This window comes from Zosterops lateralis (genome assembly GCF_965231275.1).
Source record: "Zosterops lateralis genome assembly, chromosome: 1".
Lineage (NCBI taxonomy): Eukaryota > Metazoa > Chordata > Aves > Passeriformes > Zosteropidae > Zosterops > Zosterops lateralis.
This window is the reverse complement of record NC_139762.1, coordinates 90,085,657-90,105,857: the sequence shown is the minus strand read 5'-3', so window position 1 is coordinate 90,105,857 and position 20,201 is coordinate 90,085,657. Positions and strand designations below refer to the sequence as shown.

Sequence of the window (20,201 nt, the reverse complement as noted above, 5' to 3'; positions counted from 1 at the left end):
ATATCTTTTAATCTAGCATATTTTCATATACTAGAAAACAAATTTTAAATGTGTTTTCTGTGGTCATTTGTATAAAAAAGCAGATATCAAATCAGAAAATAAAAAATCACTATATACTCAGTTTCTTTGGATTTTCAAAACTAAGCAAAACCATTGGAATTTTTTTCCCTCTTGATTGCAAATCCATTAAAGATTTATTTTTTTTTCCCTTCCTAGGTAAATAAGAAATTTGATCCATTTATAGACAGGAGGATAAGGCAAGGCATGAAAAGAAGAATGGAGTTCTTGAGTCTGTCTATTTGAATCAACAGGACTGCTGCAGTGTGAAGTAGGGTTTTTGCATGCACATGTTACCTGTGACAGATCCATGGGATGCTCTATGCATTAGCATATACAGCCACGGTCTCAGCTGGATCAAGAGTCTGTTTCTTTATTGGTTTTGTGTGGGAGAAAGGCTGCTTTCAAATGTATGGCTTTTAATACATCCCAGAATTTTATCTGTAGTTTTTTGGGGTTTTTTGTGGGTTTTTTTTCCTGGAAGTTAGAATTGATCCCCATGTGCATAGTTTCATTCGTAATTTTTCCTCACAAGCTGCCATAAAGAACATTCAAGTCTTATTTATTAAAAGCAGTTGCCTCATGATAAAACTAGTTTCTGAAGAGGCGACACAAGCTTTTCTCTAGGAACTACTCATGTTAATGACATTGGTTTCAGAGAATAAAATAATTCAGAATGAATAACGAAGTTATTAATGATTTACTAGATAAAGACATACCAAAATAGATTTTTTTTTTTAAACTTGCAACTTTCATTCTGTTGTAAGTTTTCTCCTGCTTTGCATTGAGCTTGTGAGCAGAAAGCATTAGGGGGAATTTCATCTTGATTAAAGATTGACGTGCATAACTCCTGGTGCACTGCAATGAAAATATGCCCCTTAGAGCAATGGCACTTGACCTTTAACAATCGAAGAGCCATTTAAAATCACAAGAGGCACACAAGTCAAAAATACAAAACCGCGTGTGACCATTTTATGAAAAATTATGAATGAATGCATTCATCAAAAACAGTTAAGGAAATCCTGAAGGCACTGTGCAATTTGTGTCTTGTGGCAAAGTAATTGATTGTGTAGGTTGTATGTTTTTACAAGGGGGAAAAAAGAAACTTTACATACGTAAATGGAAGGAAATGGTGAAAGATATCATCCAACAAGTTTGCAGAATAGCTGAAAAGAAACAGAGCTGAGCCAGCATGTCATACGATTTCTCACTCAGACCCATGATAAAAGCTCTATATAGGCCTCTGAAGAATGAATTCCATAGGTCGAGTACCACTGCCATTAAATGCTGTAGGTGCTGAGGTTGTTTTTATTTCTTTACTGTTCCTTTTGAAGTTATTCACTGTGTGAATATCAAGTAACATTTTTAATGTTGTGATGATAGATTCTGTTTTTTACAGCGTATTTTGCAACTAGGACAGCCTTTCCATTGCTGAATGCAGATTTGGCTGTAGGGAAAGGCAAAACTCCCTTCTTTGATTATATTCAGTTATCTAACCTGAAAATCGCAGCTGCATATTCTGCATTGGTTCCATACGGTAAATTCCCATTTGATTTCCAGAGAAAATCTGTGCAAAGGCTGAGTCAAGGATTGCAGTAGCAATCCACAGAGGGAAAGAAATTCTTCCTGTATGTGCTGCTGCTGCAGGCTGCTATACCAGCTTGTCAGTTCTGAAGCACAGAGCCAAATTCAGCCTTGTGCTACCTTTTTTCAGACCTTTTTGAACTCAGTGACACTATGGAGGGTAAGAAATTTGGTTTTTACTTACTAGGAAGGTGTTTAAAGTGAGATGTGTGGCAAAAAAGTACCAGCTATGAAATGTAAATGCCGAAAAATGGCATGACTGTTTAACTCCTTGTTACTTTGCAATCCTCTGGACAAAAATTGGAGCTGACATTTCTCTTTGATCTGGTTTACCCATCTCGCTCTGCTGCTATCAGCAGTGTGTGACAGCAGCAGACATTAGCTAGGAAAGAGGGAATAGGGAAGAAAGAAATGTAATCCTCCCCATGGCCTTTATGGGAGAATAGTGAATTAGAGCCAGACGTTACACTTTTAGGTGGACTTAAAAGACAATGCCCTTCTCCCAGCAACTGTATGTGCATGCCAGGATATTGGGGAACTCAGTCAAATGGACTCATTTATTTGAAAGATTAATAAATCAAGGCAAAAAGACAGAAGATAAAATTGAAAAAGTTGAATACACCTGAACCCATGCTGAAAATTTGATGCTTTGTTTCATTCTGCTTATATTATGTAATAGAAATCAGGATGTGCATCTTCTCCATGAGAATATCTTCTTTTTGAAATTGGCCACATTTTTGGGCTATGTAGCAGAGAAGGAAAACGTTTGCCAAGAGAATGGAGCAACTTGCCTCTAGTAGACACTATTCCTTTCAGCTTCAAGAGGAAATGGATAATGGTAAGTATTGATAAAATTGTGAATAACTGGAAGATGGTTGGATAGGGAGCAGCTTTCAGCATTTTAGTGTAATGTTTTCAGGGCACCCAAAGAAGATATCAGAAGATTTAAACCACCTACACAAAAAAAGAATGTTACAGACTCTTTAACCAGAGAATAGAAAAAGAGTGAATACACTCAAGAAACATGGGTCCATTCATGTTAGAAACTGTCCGGCCTTTCTTAACTTCTGCCACGTGCCCACCACTCCTTTTAGTTGGAGAAAATATTTATTACCAACTGGGTGCTCAATATGATGGTTCTGATGCTCCTTTTGTGATTTCAGCATTTTCGGTATGGGTTACTCAAAATTGCTTTAATTTCTAAGACTCTAATCCATCATGGTTTCCTGTCAGGGTCTACTTGTGTTACTAGTTTAAGAAAGGAAATATAAACCACTATTATATATTTCTATTGTATATTTATTTTTTAAAAAAGTTTATGTTAGCATAGCCTTGTGGCTACTCTGCTGATCATATCACAGCTTAGGGATGGTTTCTAATGCAGAACATTGTATCCCAAATACTGTAATTTGTTTATCTAATTCCAGTGTATTTTTTCTGCTATTCCCTATTTTCATTTCTCTTACATTTCAAGAACATTATAAACTATCAGAAGAACAAAAATAATACTTGCCATTTTAAATTACAAATGCTTTTCTCTATTTTTTTTCTCCATAATTTCTTAGCGTGCTATGCAGTCTGGTTTACTAAAGTCACGCCCTATATTTGGTTGGTTGGTTGGTTGTTGAATCAAGAAGGAAAAAGGGATAGTAAGTTTCTTGCCCTTATGTGGGTTGTAGCTGTTTCTTTCAGTGATCTTAGTAATCAAGGGCATGGAGAAGATCAAGGCACTGAATACCATTCTTGCCTCACTCCTTTACTGGTAAAATTACCCTTCAGGAATACCAGGTCCCTAAGGACACTAAGGAGAGTCTGGAGAAAGAAAACCTTACCCTTTGTGAAGGATCAACTTGAGTACATTAAATAAACTGGGCATAAACAAACCTGTGGGACCCAATAGGATACTTCCACAAGTGCTGAGGGAGCTGTCTGATGTCATCATGAGGCTGCTCCTGATTAACTTTGAGGGGCTGTAGGCCTTTGGGGAGTTCCCTGACAACTGAAAGAAAGCAAATGTCATCCTTATCTTCAGGAATGGCAAGCAGGAGGCTCTAGAGAGCTACAGACCAGTCAGCCTTGCTGATTATCTGCAACGTGATGCAGAAATAATTCTGGAAAGTATTTCTGGACATAAGAAGGACAAGATGTGATTGGGAGTAGTCAGCCTGGCTTTAGTAAGGGGAGATCATGCTTGATGAGCATGATGGCCTTCTGTAATTAGATGACTGGCTTGGCAGAAAGCAGTGGCTCTGAAGTTTCCAGTGTTGCCATCTCTGACTTCTTCATTGACAACGTGTTACAGAACAGTGACATAAAAGGACAGTTGATAAAAGGTGGGTGGGGGTCATATGCATGAAGGCCAGCTGGAGTCTCGTCACTAGTTCTTTAACCCAGAGGTTGCTAGTTAGGCCAGTACTTTTCAACATAGTCACTAACAACTAGGATGATGGGATGGAGTACACCCTTGGCATATTTACACATGAGAAGTGATTGATACACCAGGTGGCTGCACTGCTATTAAATGGGATCATGAGAAGTTGCTGAAGTGGGCCAGTGGGAATCTCCAGATATGAATGAAAGAAAATAAATGCCAAGTCCTACCCCTGTGGAACAATGAAACACCAGACACCCCCATGAACAGGCTGGGGTCTGACTGTCAGGAAAGCAGCTTTGCAGAAAAGGCTCCTGGTGGACACTGAGTAGGATGTGAGCCACAAATTTGCCCTTGTGGCAGACACCAGCAGTAGCCATCCAGCATTAGACCTTCACTAGCAGGTTAAGGGAGTGATTCTTCTCAGCCATGCTGAGAGCACATCTGGAAATTTGTGTCTGAGTCTAGGATGTCCAGTGAAAGGGAGACATGGACTTGCAGGAGCAAGGCCAATGAAGGGTTGCAAAGATGCTGAAGAGATTGTAGCCTCTGACGTATGAGAGGCTAAGAGAGGTGGGATCACTCAGGCTAGGAAAGGGAAGGTTCAGAAGTAAATCTGAGTAATGTGTGATAGAAAGGAACAAAGACAATGGAGTCAGACTCTTCTTGATGATATCCACTAAAAGCTGAGAGGTGATAGGCATAAACTGAAACACAGAAAATTCTACTTAAATGTAATAAGAAAAAAAAAAAGTCACTGTAATGGTGACTAGATGATCTCCAGAAGTGCTTTCATATCCTGAAGCTTCTGTGATTCTGTGAGAATAGTCAGCTATACCCACTTGAGAAGTAGCTTCAGTGAAGTGCTGCATGGGAAAGCAAGGGAGTGTTATGTGTGCTACTCAGGAGAGTATTGCTCATGGTAGTGATGACTAGGGGCCACAACAGGACATCTACAGTAACAGAGGTTTTGAGTGGTGCTGTGCCATACTATATGAACATGTCATATTTGGACAGTGCTCCTCCTTGGTGTGTATGTAACATGAATATAACTAACATGGATTTCAAAAGTCCAAAAATGTCAATGGGAGATTGTTGTTGAGAGACCTGTATCTAGAAAAGATTCCAGGTCTAGCCTCAAGACTATGATCTGAAAGTGCATACAGAACTGCAGCTGAAAATATCTGATGAGTGTTAACAGAGAGTTTACCAGTGCTGGGTCTAGGTAATCAAGTCGGGATGCATGAGTGAAAAAGATGCATCCCTGGGGGGTGGGGGGCAGTGACAAACAGAATCACATGTCAAGGAGCACAGTGTATAGCTTCAGTATGGGGAGTTGCATCTGATCCAAATAATGGAGTGTTTGAATTAGCAAAACTGAGGCAGAACCCCAAGAATATGCTCCTTCAATATGTGAACAGGGAAGCAGTGAACAAATATATAGGTATATCCATGCAATCAGTTCTAATATCCTAATCTTAGAGGGTGCCCAAATTAGAGAGAAGACCCACAGCAATTATTTGAGGCCCAGGAGGAGACATTTTACTACAAGAACATTAAAGATCATTCTGCTTATTGTATTAAGAATGTCAGAGGTGGTTTGATCTCACTGTAAAAGTAATGTCAGGAGAGATAGCGTAGGATACTAAAGGCTCTTTAATCTAGTAGAGAAAGGCATAATTAGAACCAATGGCTGGAGGCTGAGGCAACACAGAGTCATCTGAGAAATCAAGCACAGAATTTCACAGTAGGTCTGAGAAGCCCTTGGATTATTGGCGTAAAGATTATTGGAGTAAAGTGGTGGCTTTTCCTTCTCATGGCATCTTCAGTTCAGGACTGGATGTCTTTCTGGAAAATGTTTCATCAAGCTATTGGGCCACCTACAATGAAAACAAGATGAAAGGCAGGTTCGTGATTGGTCAGGAGGTCAGTTTTGCCTGATCTTGGATGCCCTACTGGGGAATGAAGCTCTCTATCCTGTTATTGACTGTGTGAAATTCTTTAAGATTAACTGGATGGTGCAGCAAAATGAATGGTTTTGGCCTTAAAATCTATGGTTTACATTAGAGGAGTGAAAGAACTCTTCACTGGGTATTTCTAACCTTAACTGTCCTGCCCTGCTCTGCCTGAACAGCTGTAAGGCAACATCGCAGCCACTGGCTCTATGGCCTGATCTGGTTGTCTTCAAACAACAAGGGTTGTGTGTGTTAAATGTATCTTAAATATTGTATAAACTGAGTTTAGAAATGCAGAACTCAAGGAGCAGTTTCAAGGTACTTCAGAATAGTGTATAATGCTTACATAAAGATGATAGAACTATTATGCTCTCTCTAAAAATGAATCAATTTTAATGCAAGGCATCAACAGGTTAATATTTTATAGCATAAATACTGGCAGAGAATCCCTGCATTCTTCTTTACTTACATTTTCATGAGCTCAGTAAACTGAAACAATAATCTTAATAATAATGAAAAACAAGACTAAATTACAAGTTGCAGAGGCTATTGTCAATTTTACAAATCCAACAATAGCCTGCAGGGTTCCAGGTTTGTTTCTAGCTGCTCAGGAAGCTTGTGTGATTTGCTCACACATTTTTTTCTTATACCCCAGAGCTGTGCATCTGCTGGAATCAGGGATCTAATATTCTCTTTGAACTTCCTTAGCATCCTAGTGCATGCTGTGATCTATAATTAGTGCATCCACACACCCAGACACACACACCAGCTGCATTAACTCCTAAATGGCAGAAGCTTTGCTGTGTCCATCACCTGATTGAGGTGCTGCAGAAGAAGAATACAACTGTTGCTGTAACCTTGAGGGTGAAAGTCTGCTCTTAGGACTTGTTTCCTTAGGGGAATACAAAAATAGAAAACACAACTTTTTGGTTTTTAAGTGTGATACTATGATGCAGTTTTCCAGATGTGAAATACCTGGGACCAAGGAGGCAATCATAAATTGCACAGAACCTAAGCCGTTTCAGCGTCAATTATTGATAAAAGACATGATTGCCCCTGGAAAACAAAGATGGTTTGTTTGTCCATAGGGCATCATGGCTAGGCTGTGTCTATATTATCACTTCTGGAGAGAGATCTTTAGAACCAGAAGATAGATTGCTGGGGTTTTTTTGTTTCTTTTGTTGTTGTTAAAAACCCAACTAACCAAAAATTACAGAACAACTAACCCAAAAATAAAACAAAACATACACACTTCCAACCAACTAAACATATAACCACTTGGAATATGTGGGATAAAAGTGCAGGTAAGTCTGACAAGTTGTGCCATTTGTGGACATTCTTTCTCAACGTTTAAATGAGTCCTACCCACCTATCTAAAACAACTGAATAGAAGTCAATGAATTCCATGGCAGTTTCCATTTGCATAGGAAACTGAAGTCTCAGAAGGCTGCCAGGTGCTCCACTGTGAGCATTTAATAGGTTTCTTGGGGAAGAGCAACACTTGTTGAGTAATTGTTTGCAATTAGGAGTGCTCTCGTTTCTGCTAATGATGGTGATTCACACAAACCTGCATTTGTTTTGCAGTAATGAGCAAGACATTAAACACCTCATATCCTTGAGATTGCCAGTTTCAATGGCAATAAATAAAATAAAGATAAATAATAATGGGAGGAGGGGAGCAGATATATGGAGAGACACTGATCAAAGATTCATCATAGAGTATAAACAGAGATGTGGAGGGATCATGCCTCTGTGGATTTGTAGATTTTAATATTTTAGTTACATGCACCTAAAGAATTGTGTTCTGTCCCATTGAGCAACACAGCTATGGACCTGTATGCCAATATCATTGGGGTTATTCCAACAGCTATGTTTGAAGTGTTTTTGAGAAACTGAAGAAGAATCTCTGTTACAGACCTTTGAGATGTTAAACTGTAGTAATAAGAGAGCCAAGACCCCAGGTTAGCAGAAGGCTACATTCCCAACAAGGAATTCACTGGTAAAACTGCACTAATGTCTTAAAAGTCTAAAATAATTGCAAGGCAAGGTATTTGTGTTCCTGACACTGGTTTTAGTTTTTCAACATGCTACTGAAGTGTGTCAAGCTATCACTAAAGTAAAATATATAATTTTGTGAAAATTACAACAGTTTGCACCAGTTTGCTATTCTGTCAGCTCTTGGAAAGTCTTGGATAGCCAAAGATTTGGAAACTTCCTGATGCAGAATGCATACACTATTACTTCCCAGATTATTAGATAACTGTTATTCAAGCTGAGTTTGCCCTTGCTTTTACCCTTTCTTCTCTGACACAATTAGCAGGACTTTCTATATGTATAAATATAAACAAAAAGAGAAACAGAATATAATTCCAGAAGTTCAGGCCTCTCTGGTTAGCAGATGGCCCAAAGTTTAGTGAGACTTGTCTTAGAGTGTGGGGTGTATAGCCAGCATGTGTGTTTAGTTTTCCAGGGGGAAGAAGAATGATTGCATTAAGCACACTGTAACCATATTGTTCCAAGAGATAACAATCACAGAATTACACTTCGATATAAAACTATGACTGAATGCCCAGGTGTCAGAGCAAGATCAGAGGATACCAGCAGATTTCTGGAACATATGTGAAGTCCTACACTTACTTCCTTGCTCTGTCCCACCTCCGAGAGTCCTGATTTTGAGTGTTATGCAGGCCAAGCTCTCCTTAGGTCTGGCAGAGAGGACCACAAGTGATGTATTGGTTGGGTTTCCTCTCAGCTAGGATGTAATGTAACTCATGTTAGATTAAGCACATTTAAAGGATGTGATGAAATGCAGTCAATGTGTTCTATAATCACAGGATTCTTAACCTTACTTACCAGCTGCAACTTTTACACAATCCATGTATTAAGCTAGTCTCATTGTATAAGTTCAGGTTGAGGTTCTTCCCTCTCCAACTAGCTTCAGCTAATATTCAGAGCAGAACTATGGCCATTCATTATAATTATTTATTTAGAACAAAGAAACCAAGATGTGAGTACACAAAGAAATAAAACTGTCAGAAAGTTGGTGGGTTGTGTTTGTTTTGAGGGATGTGGTGTTGATTTGTGGGTTTGGTGGGGTGGGTTTTTTTTGGTTTTTTTTTTTTTTTTTTTTTTTTTTTTAGAAAATTATCTTCAGTAGGAAGGCTACCTAACAGCAAAGAAAGAAATATAGGTTTTGTCTTGTGCTGTTCAAACTAAATGCAAACTTCACTGCCTGAAGATTATTTCTATTCCACTGCTCCACAGCAATTCCAACTGATTCAGGTGGGTTTTGAGGAACACTTGCGGCCTGAATATGTAGACCTGCCTACCACATTATCTTCCACTTGCCTCTGAAATGTGGATTAAGAGTACTTGATTTGGTGCTTGCAGATTCCGGAATAAACATAAACTGTTCCCTCCAACCTCACTCTGAAACAAGGCAAATAAATACATTGGAATTTCTCTCCCCCTCTCACATGCAAGTTGTTTCAGTTTTCCTTAGAAAAGCAAATGTGAAGCTATTTTCAGTCACTAAGTGTATGTGTTTTAGCCCTGCACATACATCTCTATTGATGTTTGTTCTACAGTCCTTTACAAACGCACGGTGTGGATATATTTAGGTTTTTAGCTCCTTACACAGTTTGACTGATCTAGTTTAGGCTTTATGATACGGTCTAAGGGACCAAAGGAGTTTCCAGCTTCATTTGATTCAGAGAACCAACTGAAAATTTCCTTTACAAGTACAGTACACTGGGCCTTCAGCTATAGTGAACCACTGGAAAGCGATAGTTTATCATTCACAGCAGTGAAAAAGGAGGTCATACAAGGATCACCTCTCCAATGACATAAACATGAGACTTTTCTCACAAGCTGTCAAACTTCAATTGTTGGTGAGATCTGTTGTGTCAGTGTTTCATAATAATTGCTTCTAAGTCTTGTTAAGGGTCTAAAACAAATTACCTGAGTGACATGCTTTTGGCACCAGCGAGGGGAATACATATTGCATAACCGACTTGCCTATCAAGATTTTCTTTTAGTTTATTGCAGCAATTTTACTATTACTTTCCATTATTTGAAATACAATAATAAAAGTTGCAAGTTGTCACATGTTCACGAGGAAACATTTGTTCCCCAGATAATAGTCTAGCTGGCCAACATAAGCTCATTCATAACAGACTTCGTTTTAAGAAGGAGTGTTTTAAAACAAACTGAAAAAAGTTAATCCTTTTAGTTATGAAGGCTATTCTTAAGATTTAAATAGAATATTGACTGTCTTTGCACTGTAAGTCAGCTACTACTTCTTTTACAACATATACAATAAATAGATGGCAGATTATATATGTTAATGAAAGTCAACAACATACCCATCCAAGCCTACAGAAACACACCTTTCCGCTAAAGCATATAAAATTAAGCACAGTTTTATGATTTATATGTATTCCCTTGTTAGTAACCATGGAGAAAAATGAAATGTACTTCAAACTTGCAAAATACTGATCATGTTTGAGTATTCATAGTGAGGTTTATATAAGAGTGTGGAAAGGGATTTTAGGCTTGGGGTTTTGTTAGTTTGGTTCATTGACCAAACATGGAAATAAAAACTCTGCCTGAAAGAAGAATGGGTCTGCTCATGTCGTTTTTACTCTCATAAGCATATTTCATAGAGAAGGTCAGATGGGTGAGCACCGTGCCTTGCCAAACTTAGAATGTCAGCAGTGAGTCAATTTAAGTGTAAAATAACCCACAGACAGAAAAGAGGGACAAATACTTGATTGCTTGCTTTTGACTGCCACTTCTTTAAGCTTATATTTAAAAAACAACCAGCCAAAACCCTTCTCTGCTTGCAGGGCCCTGGTCTACTTTTCAGGCACAAACTGCTTTATGGATTTGATAAACAGGACACATCAACTAACAATTTAAACTCCAAAGCCATAGGAGTAATAGGTATGCGGCTTTTTCCCAGAGGCTTGAAGTTAAAATGCTACAAGCGCTGCAGAATGGCAGCTAAACACATGTCCCTTGGGCTCTGCAAGGTTTCATTCTGCACAATGATGGAAATGTGAAAAACAAGTTGAATGCAGATTTGGCCGTTTCCACCAAGCTGCAAAAGCCTAGAGGATTTTGTTGTTTATGTCAAGGGATCAAAACTTTCATTGCTCAGTTTAAAGCAAAAAGTTACTGTGCTAAACTTCACATTTTTACTTTGTTCAGGGCAAAAGAAATAGAACTCTTAATTAGAGGCTTGCGGACATGATGTTATCCTTGAAATGGGAATATTACATTACATAACAAAATTACCTAGCCTTTTTTTTTTTTTTTTTAATTACAGTTTTTCATTGCACTATCATGCCTCTATTTATTCAAGTTGCATTGTTGGTAACTGATCTTTTAAGCATTACCCTAGTACATGGATTTGATGCAAACTCCCTCTCAGTTGTTCTTATATTGCTGCAAAGTGTCCTTTGCTGTTACTTGCTCTTTTCAGTGTCGGTGGACTGACAAGTCAACATCCTGTCCCTGTGCCTCCCCCCTGGCAAAGCCAGGGGCTGAGATGTGGTGGAGATGCTCTCTGACCTGCACCGTGCAAGCTCTTCTGAGTATGCTGAGCTCACTGAGGGGTTTCTGAATGGTGCTGCTTAGAAAGATGGGGTCTTGCAGAGAAGCAATAGTTTCCATGCAATAGGAATTATTTTTCCCTAACAGCTATTATTTTAGGGATTTGTGTTGTCATATACTTGATGATTAGCAAAAATGTAATTACCTTAGAATTAAGTTTGCTGGGTGCTGGTAACAGTGCAGGACTAAGAACTGCTGCCCTGGCTGAGGCTTACACTTGCAGCTTGCTTCTGCCTTTGTAGCTTACTGTAAACAGCATAAAAGCTGTAGTGTGTAGGGACTGATTAGTATTCTAAAATAGTTTAAGAGCCCTCTGATGGGCCTCCTTCACATGTATTGTGTAAGTCATGAGTACCAGTGCCAGAGAAGACATAAATTAAGCCATGTATGTTAGTGTGCTGTTGGCAATGGCAGTTATATGTGACTTTCTCTGGTAATATATTTGTAATATATTGAGTCAGCAGCAAAAATTCAACAATAGCCCTTTCCAGTAAGCAAAGAACCCAATTTCATTATGTGTTTGCACTAAATAGGAATAAATGTAGACCATAGTTTGGTCTTCATTCCAATGAGGGTTGTGAGCATTATTGCAAAATAATGCTAGTAACGCTAAAAAGTGGTTGACATCATTACGGTGGATGTACGTATGTGGATTTTTACAACTCCTCCCATAATCCTTGGCATCAGAACACCATTCTGCAAAAACAAAGTCATTCCATTTCATTTCTAAAATAAGACAAGCCTTCACTTCTTGCTGAGAAAATACTGTCCTACAAAACTATGCACCATTTATCACATATGGCTTGTCAACCCAAACCAAGCACTTTTCTTAACAGCCCACAAACTGACAGTGAAAAATATTGTTCTGTCATATTCTGTCCTCCACATATATACTGGAAACAACCCAATTTCATATCCATTGTTCAGCTATGATCTGGACAGGCCAAACTACACTTCCCACCCTCCAAATATATAGTGACTGTAAAACCACACAATTGCTCCCTGATTTACCTCCTGATTTAGACCAAATGTCACACTATGACAGCATTATGGTACTTGAGCAGTTTAATATCTAATTACTGTATTTGTGTAGAAAATTAGGATCTCAGTCTAGGAAATTTCTCTCTAAGTTGTTCAAAAACTAGGTTTGAAGCATATGGATTATTATTAGTACTAGTAGTAATTATTACTTTCAACTGAGATAGGTTGAAACTCTGGGGTCAAAGTATGCTTTGAATTTTATTTCAGACTTTAAGTTCCTAAAACTCATTAAAATCCAAAAGTTCTTTTTATTCATGTAGTGATATATCTTTGAGAGTACAGATGAAAGTACTTTGCAGATTTTCAGTAAGTAATCTCTGTAAATCTGTAAAAAAAAAAAAAAGATAATAAAATGTTTTATCATAAACTTCTGTGATACAGGAGGTAGTTCTTAAATTTTGAATTTATTTTTTCTGTTTAGTAGAAGACACATGTTCTGTGAAAAGTCCACTTGGGCCTTTTTATAAAGACGATTTGCCAGTGAAGGCCAGTGAATTTACCTAGCCTCAGGCTGGACAAGAAGAATGGCCATTGCCTTTCTCATCCTTATTCTTCTAAGTAAAATTTTGAGTAAAGTATATCTGTGTTGTTCATAGACTTCATCAATCCCATCCCAATCTTCCAGCAAGGATCCACGATGGACAATAGCTATTTGACATAAAATGCTTATTATGTCATATTTTCTTTTCACTTATTGCCCAGCATTGTGTCTGGCTCAAAGATAAGTGATCCATCCTCTGACTGCTGAGAATTTGGGGCTGGTCATTACACTAGAGCAAGCAAGCTGACTGGGCTGATCACATATTTGTGGCACCTCTACTAGTCTATTTCCTTCTGAATCTAAGACCTGCAATTAGTGTATTTTTGCCCTCTGTTTTAGAGGGACAGCCTTTCCTACAATATTCTGAAGGAATGCTCAGATAGGCTGCTGAATATCAATTAAGTCTTATTGACTTCAGTGACACAGGATATGACCGTCACCTCTTGTGATTTATACCCTGCTGTGAGCTAAAATATCTTTTGCAGAATGACGATCAGTGCACTTTTCTGACAGCTAATTATGTGACTCTCACAATTTGGAAGTACTAAACAAGATTTCTGTTATAAACAACCTCATAAATCTAGAATAATTCAAGTTTTATTGTAATGCATTGCATGGCCCTTTGGATCATCTGCTGAGGTTCCCTTGCATCTTTCCTTCTATCTGCACTGGTGGAGTAGTACTGGCTGGATCTAGGCCTACTCTTTCTGCTCTCATGTATGCTGGGTTCTTCAGTAAAATCTTAGGAAACAAAGAAATTAATTGAGTCTGTAACTTTGTCAAACCAATTGAGTTCAGGTAGTTCTCTGATATATAAAAATGATCAAACATTATTTTGAATATTATGTTGGTTTTTTTTTTAGTTAAGGAGTACAATGCTAGTGTCAGAGCTTTTGTATTGCTTGCTTTAATCCACTGTGAAATCATGTGAACAATTAGTATTAGTCATGTTTTTCTACAACAAAAATCAGCATTTTTGAAATTGTTTTTAATGGTAGTTTTACCTCACAGTGTGACCGGGGAAAACAAGCAAGTTGTTCGTACAAGCACAGAGAGATCAGTGATGATGCACTATAGTGTTTCCCAGATCAACCAATCAGACCTGCAGTAAACTTATGAGCTAAATGAAGTCAGACACTGCAACTACAAGGCAATTTCCTTTTCTGAATTGGGATCAATATTTACTAGCTTTCTACAATGTTGCCTATGCTTGCTTGATCAGCATCTGCTTCTGAAGACCATTGATTGTGCAGAAGGCTTTTTCAAAGGCAGATAATGCTCTTTTCAAATACACTTTGTATTGATCAGCAAAAAGAAAGTTTTTTGATGGTGCAGAGTGCAAAAGCCATTTATAAAGATTAAGGACAGTGATATGTCGCTGTGGGTCATGGTGAGGTTGAATTAATATGGGCTAATGCATGTTCTACTTTTGAAGACAATAGACAAAAATATTCAAGGATGTAAGTAATAGTATGCCTCCACTTGCAAAATACCTGCTATGCTATCTCCAGGGAATAAAGCTTTTCTCCTTCAAAAATTAATTGGTTGTACTAACTCCCCAGTCTCTTCCTACCTGACCATACATATTCTACATCCTATAACAAATTAATATATTAACTTGATGGACTCTGAAATTTGATAAAACCAAAAAAATATTTGATTTTAGGTGTTTTAAACCAATATGAAATAAAGAGGGATGAATGCAGCTAGAATTGCAATGATAAAATAAGTAGCTTAGGGCTATTAATACCTTGAGCTTTCACAAAAAAACAACAAAACAAGATTAATCCAGAACTAATTTCAGAGACTTTTATAAGCCTTCCATTTGATTCTTTATATAATTTTATGTTTGAAGAACATGGTGCATCTGAATTTTGTGCTAGGGATCTAAGAGTGAGTTCTGAAAGTCAGTCTACCATTCTGAAGAAAAAAAGATGATGGGATAATCACAGAGTTTTTTGTGTAAGAGCTGGTGCTGAGAGAGTTTAATAAAGGAGGTGAGGTTTCTTCAAGCATAACCTAAACCAGTTATGCCTCTAAAATAAGTAAAATGGAAAGTGTGTGTAGTCTGCTGGTGTCTCATCTCTCCAGCAATAGCAAGAGCAGCACATCTATGAAATAAGCATTTGGTTTCCTAGCTGGAGTTCTCTGCAAATGCCAAGGTTGATCACTGGAATATGGCACATACCTCCCATTAAAGTAAACAGCAGTGGCGTGTATATTCAAGGACAAGACTCTACTTTGAGTCTTTTAGCAACATCTCTAAGATAATATGTTTTACTGACAGGAGATGTGTGTCTCCTTAGTCCTTGCCAAAGCTCTCTTTATATCAATGAATCTTCTTTGCAAAAAAAAAAAGAAAAGAAAAGGAGAAAAAAAAATTGAAAGGGGGGTATCTGCAAAGGGACTTTCTATTTCTTAACTAAAGGAAATTGATAACAATTAAATGATTCCCTTGCCAGATCACTAAAACTCATACTCATTATTTCTGAGTTTTCTGAGTATGCATAATATGGGGATCTTGGCTTCTTTATCAGGCACTTTGTCTCCTGTGGTCATGATGCATTAAAACAGTCTTTTCTCCAACGGGAACTTCCTGGTGACTTTTGAAGATGGAAACCGCCATGAGCAGTTACCAAATTTCCTAGGCATTCCTGATAGTCTTCATACAGCAACACTTCAAAATGCATTTAAAATAAAGAAAATACAAGCTGGAGTATTATTGAGAGTTGGAATTTAGTTATAAGTGTCCAAGGAAATTGATTCTGATCCTAAATGCATAGTCACACTAGCACAGAAGCAGCCTGGGAAAGCTGAAGTCTTTCTAGAGTGGCCAAGTTTATCTGTGACAAGAGCTTGACTGAAATAGAAAAGAGGCTTTTGTTTTTTCTCTCTCAACTTCTCATACAAAAATCAGGACTTTTCCATATTTGACCCTGAGGCTTCCTTCGACAATTTACTTTTGTTCTCTTAGAGTCACTAGATTTTTTCTTAAGCTTTTCTTGGTATTCATCCACCTCAGGTCACAGGAGGACATCACCAATCCAAATGTTTTATCATTCTTCTTGTAGTGCTATTATACTACATATTTAATATAGAGGATCCTGTCAAAGTGAAATCTAAATTCAGTTGATCTGAGAGTTTATTCTTTATGGTTGTTTCCTTCAGTCCAGCTGGGTAGCTCTGAAGTTTTATCTGTTTTCAGATATGGTTTTTACTCCTGTTTCACAAGGGTGGTATATCCTTACCAGATCACAGTTTACAGCCGCACCCCTTTCTTCAGATGTTAGCTGCTGCTTTAATTCTAGTTATTTTTTCTAAGGCATAGCATATTTGGTTAAATTAATTATTGCATGTCTGTATTCATATGTCATCCTAATAAGAATAGAACTTTTGCTCCTTCCCACCCTTTAGGATATCTAGTGTCGGTTAAATAATTTCGAGTTTATGTGTGAAGAATTTCTTGAGTATACATGCATTATGCATTTAAAAGTCTGTGCTCTTCACATTTAACACCTTAGTGCCTTTCAAAGAGGTCACTACTTGTGAGACAAAAGACATCTACCACTGGTATCAATATTTGTCATATTAGTTTTCCTATGAAGGTTCTCTCTATTTTGCAGATATCATAAATGACAATATTAAGCTTTCTAACAAATTTTTTAACAATTGTATATCTCATTTCAGTGAAAAAACTATCAGCTGTCACCATGATTAATGAGCAAGTTCCAGTGGAAGAAATAACACGAATATTCTGCACACAGAGGTATTGCAATACAGACATTTTATTACCTATGTTTACAAATGAACCAAATAACTGCACACCCACATAACATGTGTTTATGGTTGATCTAATTGAAGAAAATATGCCAAGAATTGCAGTTTTGACGAAACTAATAAATGTTTGTTGAATATGTAATGCTAAACTCAGTGCCACTTAAATCTAAATATCTCAATGAAAAAACTCAACTAAACAAAGTCCCACATTTGCAAGAAACCATATTTGTCATCTTGAGTGAGAAAAATAATGGATTTTTTTAAACTATAGAAAGAAGACTGAGATGATATTATTATTATTATTATTATTATTATTATTGAGGAAATGGAAAAGTAATATAAATTTCATGTTTAGTTATTGTTGGAAAAAACCCTATTTTAACACTTCAGAACAATATTTTTTGTCTGGTGTAGAAAAATAAGCATTGTTTGTTTATTTACTGGGGAGAAAAACCTAAAGTGTTGTAACTTACAAATTAAGTGAAAAATAAATAATTTAAAATACATACATCTTAACACAACCTATGGTTATATCTTTCTTAAGACTTGACTGTGTGCTAATCAAGACATATAAATGCTGTTGTTCCACAAACAGGACAATGTTTATTGGGAAGGTGCATGCACCTGCTGGAAGCAGAATCAGGCAACAGCCACATATCGTGAGAAGTGGAAAGCTTCTGGAAAGTCCAATATTTCTACATCACTGCCCCTCTCTTCCAAAACTAAGGTCATTCCACTTTGTATAGAGTTTGGGCACAATTTATACCACTGAAGTTCCCACTTTAATACCAGCAGCTGGTTATCATGACTGATGTTGCCAGGCAATTAAAATTTGCTGTGTTTATGAAGGTAGATAATATTCCCTTCCTTGGGGCCTAATCCATGTTTCTGGTGCATGATTACTTGAACCTGCCACACCTACTGCCAGCTGCCCTACAGGGTGGTGTTTGTGTCTGCTTAGATGCTGGCCTGGCTGTACCTGCATATCTGAGCAGCCAGTCTGCATTAGAATATTCACGAACCAGATAAGAACTGAACAGCACTGGAGCTTTTTAGGTTGGACGATCCTTGCAGTACACGAAATTCAAAATCCTGCTATGTGAAGCTGATGTGTCTCTGCACACTGCAAAGCCCATGACCCTGGAAGGAATAGATTCAATTTGATGGTTTGTTATAGGCTTGGCTTCTTAAGGTCATTAGTTTGGTCTGGGAAATTTTCTTTCAGGAACCTGGCCAAGATGCAAACTTGGCACTTGACTCGCACTAAAAATTTTTCTGTCCATGCCATAAACATCGCTGCATGTTGAAGATGGGGCCAGCTGGGCCCTTTTTGCTGACATTCTCAAGGACAGCCTTGGTGGAGTAGCATTATTTGAACAGTGTGCCTCAGGTTGCTTAGTAGCTTTCTGACCTTCCGCAGACACTGAAAAAATTTGGAGCACTTACCCTAGCCTCTTTGTGCTCAAGGGCACTGCACCTTTTTTTTGAGGCATTTCTGGACTCTGAGAAAGAAGATGGGTATGGGAGTGGGTCCTGGCAGTGGACACTCTAGTGAAGGCAGGATATGGCAGGTTCAGGTGGCAAGAATGCTTTCCATGCATCCCTTGCTCATATTTTCCTCTCCTTTCTATACCTGCTGGAAGGCATGATTGACTGTTGTATATGTGAGTAGCCCAAGAAGGCTGTAAGAGCCCTTGGAGTGTGGGGCGCTGGGCCTATGCCAGGTTGGGCATGCCCAAACAGCCCCTCTTGGAAAAGTGTGAGAGCAGTTCCTCTATGGCCATTTTCATAGGGGATAGCTTTACAGTGTCTTAGGTGTGCGGCAAATCTGTTACACCTGTCATTTGTGTGTCGCTGCCCTTCCCTGAATTTATTTCTAACTATTTTGTGTCATTCAGTCACTAGTGGTCCTACCTTTTCTGATGGCTCTATTCTTCTTTCCATGTGTTATGCCCATGCTTAATAGCCTCCAATTCATCCTGAGAAAAGCAGTCATGGGTTGACATTTGCTGCAATCATGCTATTCAGTTTGTGAATTTTATTCCTTCCTGTCATTTTCATACATCTTGTTTAATTTAATTGTAAGCTGTTTAAAACAGGGGCAGCTTCCCTGTGTTCATACAATGCCTCACTCAATGTGTCTGTGACCTCAATAATTACTCAGGTGCAATTATAATAAAGAGTTATTATCAGCTACAATAATTATTCCAAGACCAGGAAAAATACAATCATATCCTTAGCACATTCCTCTCCACTTCCTTGAGCAATGAATGATCCTGAACAGAGTTGTGTACTCTGCACTATGTATTGCAGCAATGTTTTGTAAAGGTTTTTGAATGCTTGCAATTAACTCTTCAGAAATTCTTCTCATCCAGTGCAAAATGGGAACTGAGGAATAAATCTTTATATTTCACCTTACTTTTTGATTGTTGTCATTATTATGAGTATTTCAGAGATATTTTGATGATGTTTGCATTTTTCACCTGAGACATTTTTCTGGAAATAATAGGGGTTTGAAACTGTTTGGTGGGTGCCAAAATAGCAGGGAAAGGTCCTGAGTGGTGTGGGCAGATTGCAAGTGAATAAAGATAGATGATAAATTTAACACAGGCAAATGCTTTCTGTCCTCTATCTTAACATGACAGTACATAAACAACCCCCAGATATGTGAGGCACATAAAGACTATGAAATGTGCAACATACTTTCCCCAAATTCAGAATTTTTGAGCAATAATATTGGCAAAGAACAAATCTAGTTTCTTTGCCATCTTGGTGCTCTCTTATAGATATTACTCTTTAAAGTGACTAATGCAGGGAAATAATTTTCAAGTGCCAGAGAATTAATTTGGACTTAGCATTTTTAGCAAAATCCTTTCAGGCTAAGATTCAATGTACAGACTGTATTTGTCCATAATTCATTTCTTCTGTGTGTTCTTCTTTGGGTTTGTTTACTTGAAAGGCAGATCTTGTTCATAAGTGATCCTAACTAATGGTAGCAGCTGATTCAGTACTCAGAAGACACTCTGTCTTCTCATTACACATGCTACCACACTCTTCTCTCCTCTGAGAAAAGCCCAGATCTCATCCTCCTGTATTCACTTTTTTTACCCTTGACTGGAATACTAAATTAAAGTGCTATCCACCTCACCACCCCTACAAACCAAAGCCAGTTCCAAAATGCATTAAGGATATCAGGTGCAGATTTATGAAGATGAGTTATGCCTTAGAATATAAATGAATTAAAGATGTGGATATCCTC

General features: G+C 37.9%; 1 long non-coding RNA gene across 2 annotated transcripts; it reads left to right on the top strand.

Annotated features, from left to right (window-relative positions):
- The first annotated feature begins 216 nt into the window (after positions 1 to 216).
- Positions 217 to 19,350, top strand: LOC310912497. Of its 2 annotated transcripts, XR_014590677.1 has the most exons (4): positions 217 to 328; positions 2,321 to 2,479; positions 16,853 to 16,931; positions 17,538 to 19,350. It is a non-coding gene; the product is annotated as an uncharacterized lncRNA (long non-coding RNA). The 2 variants fall into 2 exon arrangements; XR_014590678.1 differs by lacking the exon at positions 17,538 to 19,350 and having other exon boundaries at positions 16,853 to 17,515.
- Positions 19,351 to 20,201: the final 851 nt, after the last annotated feature.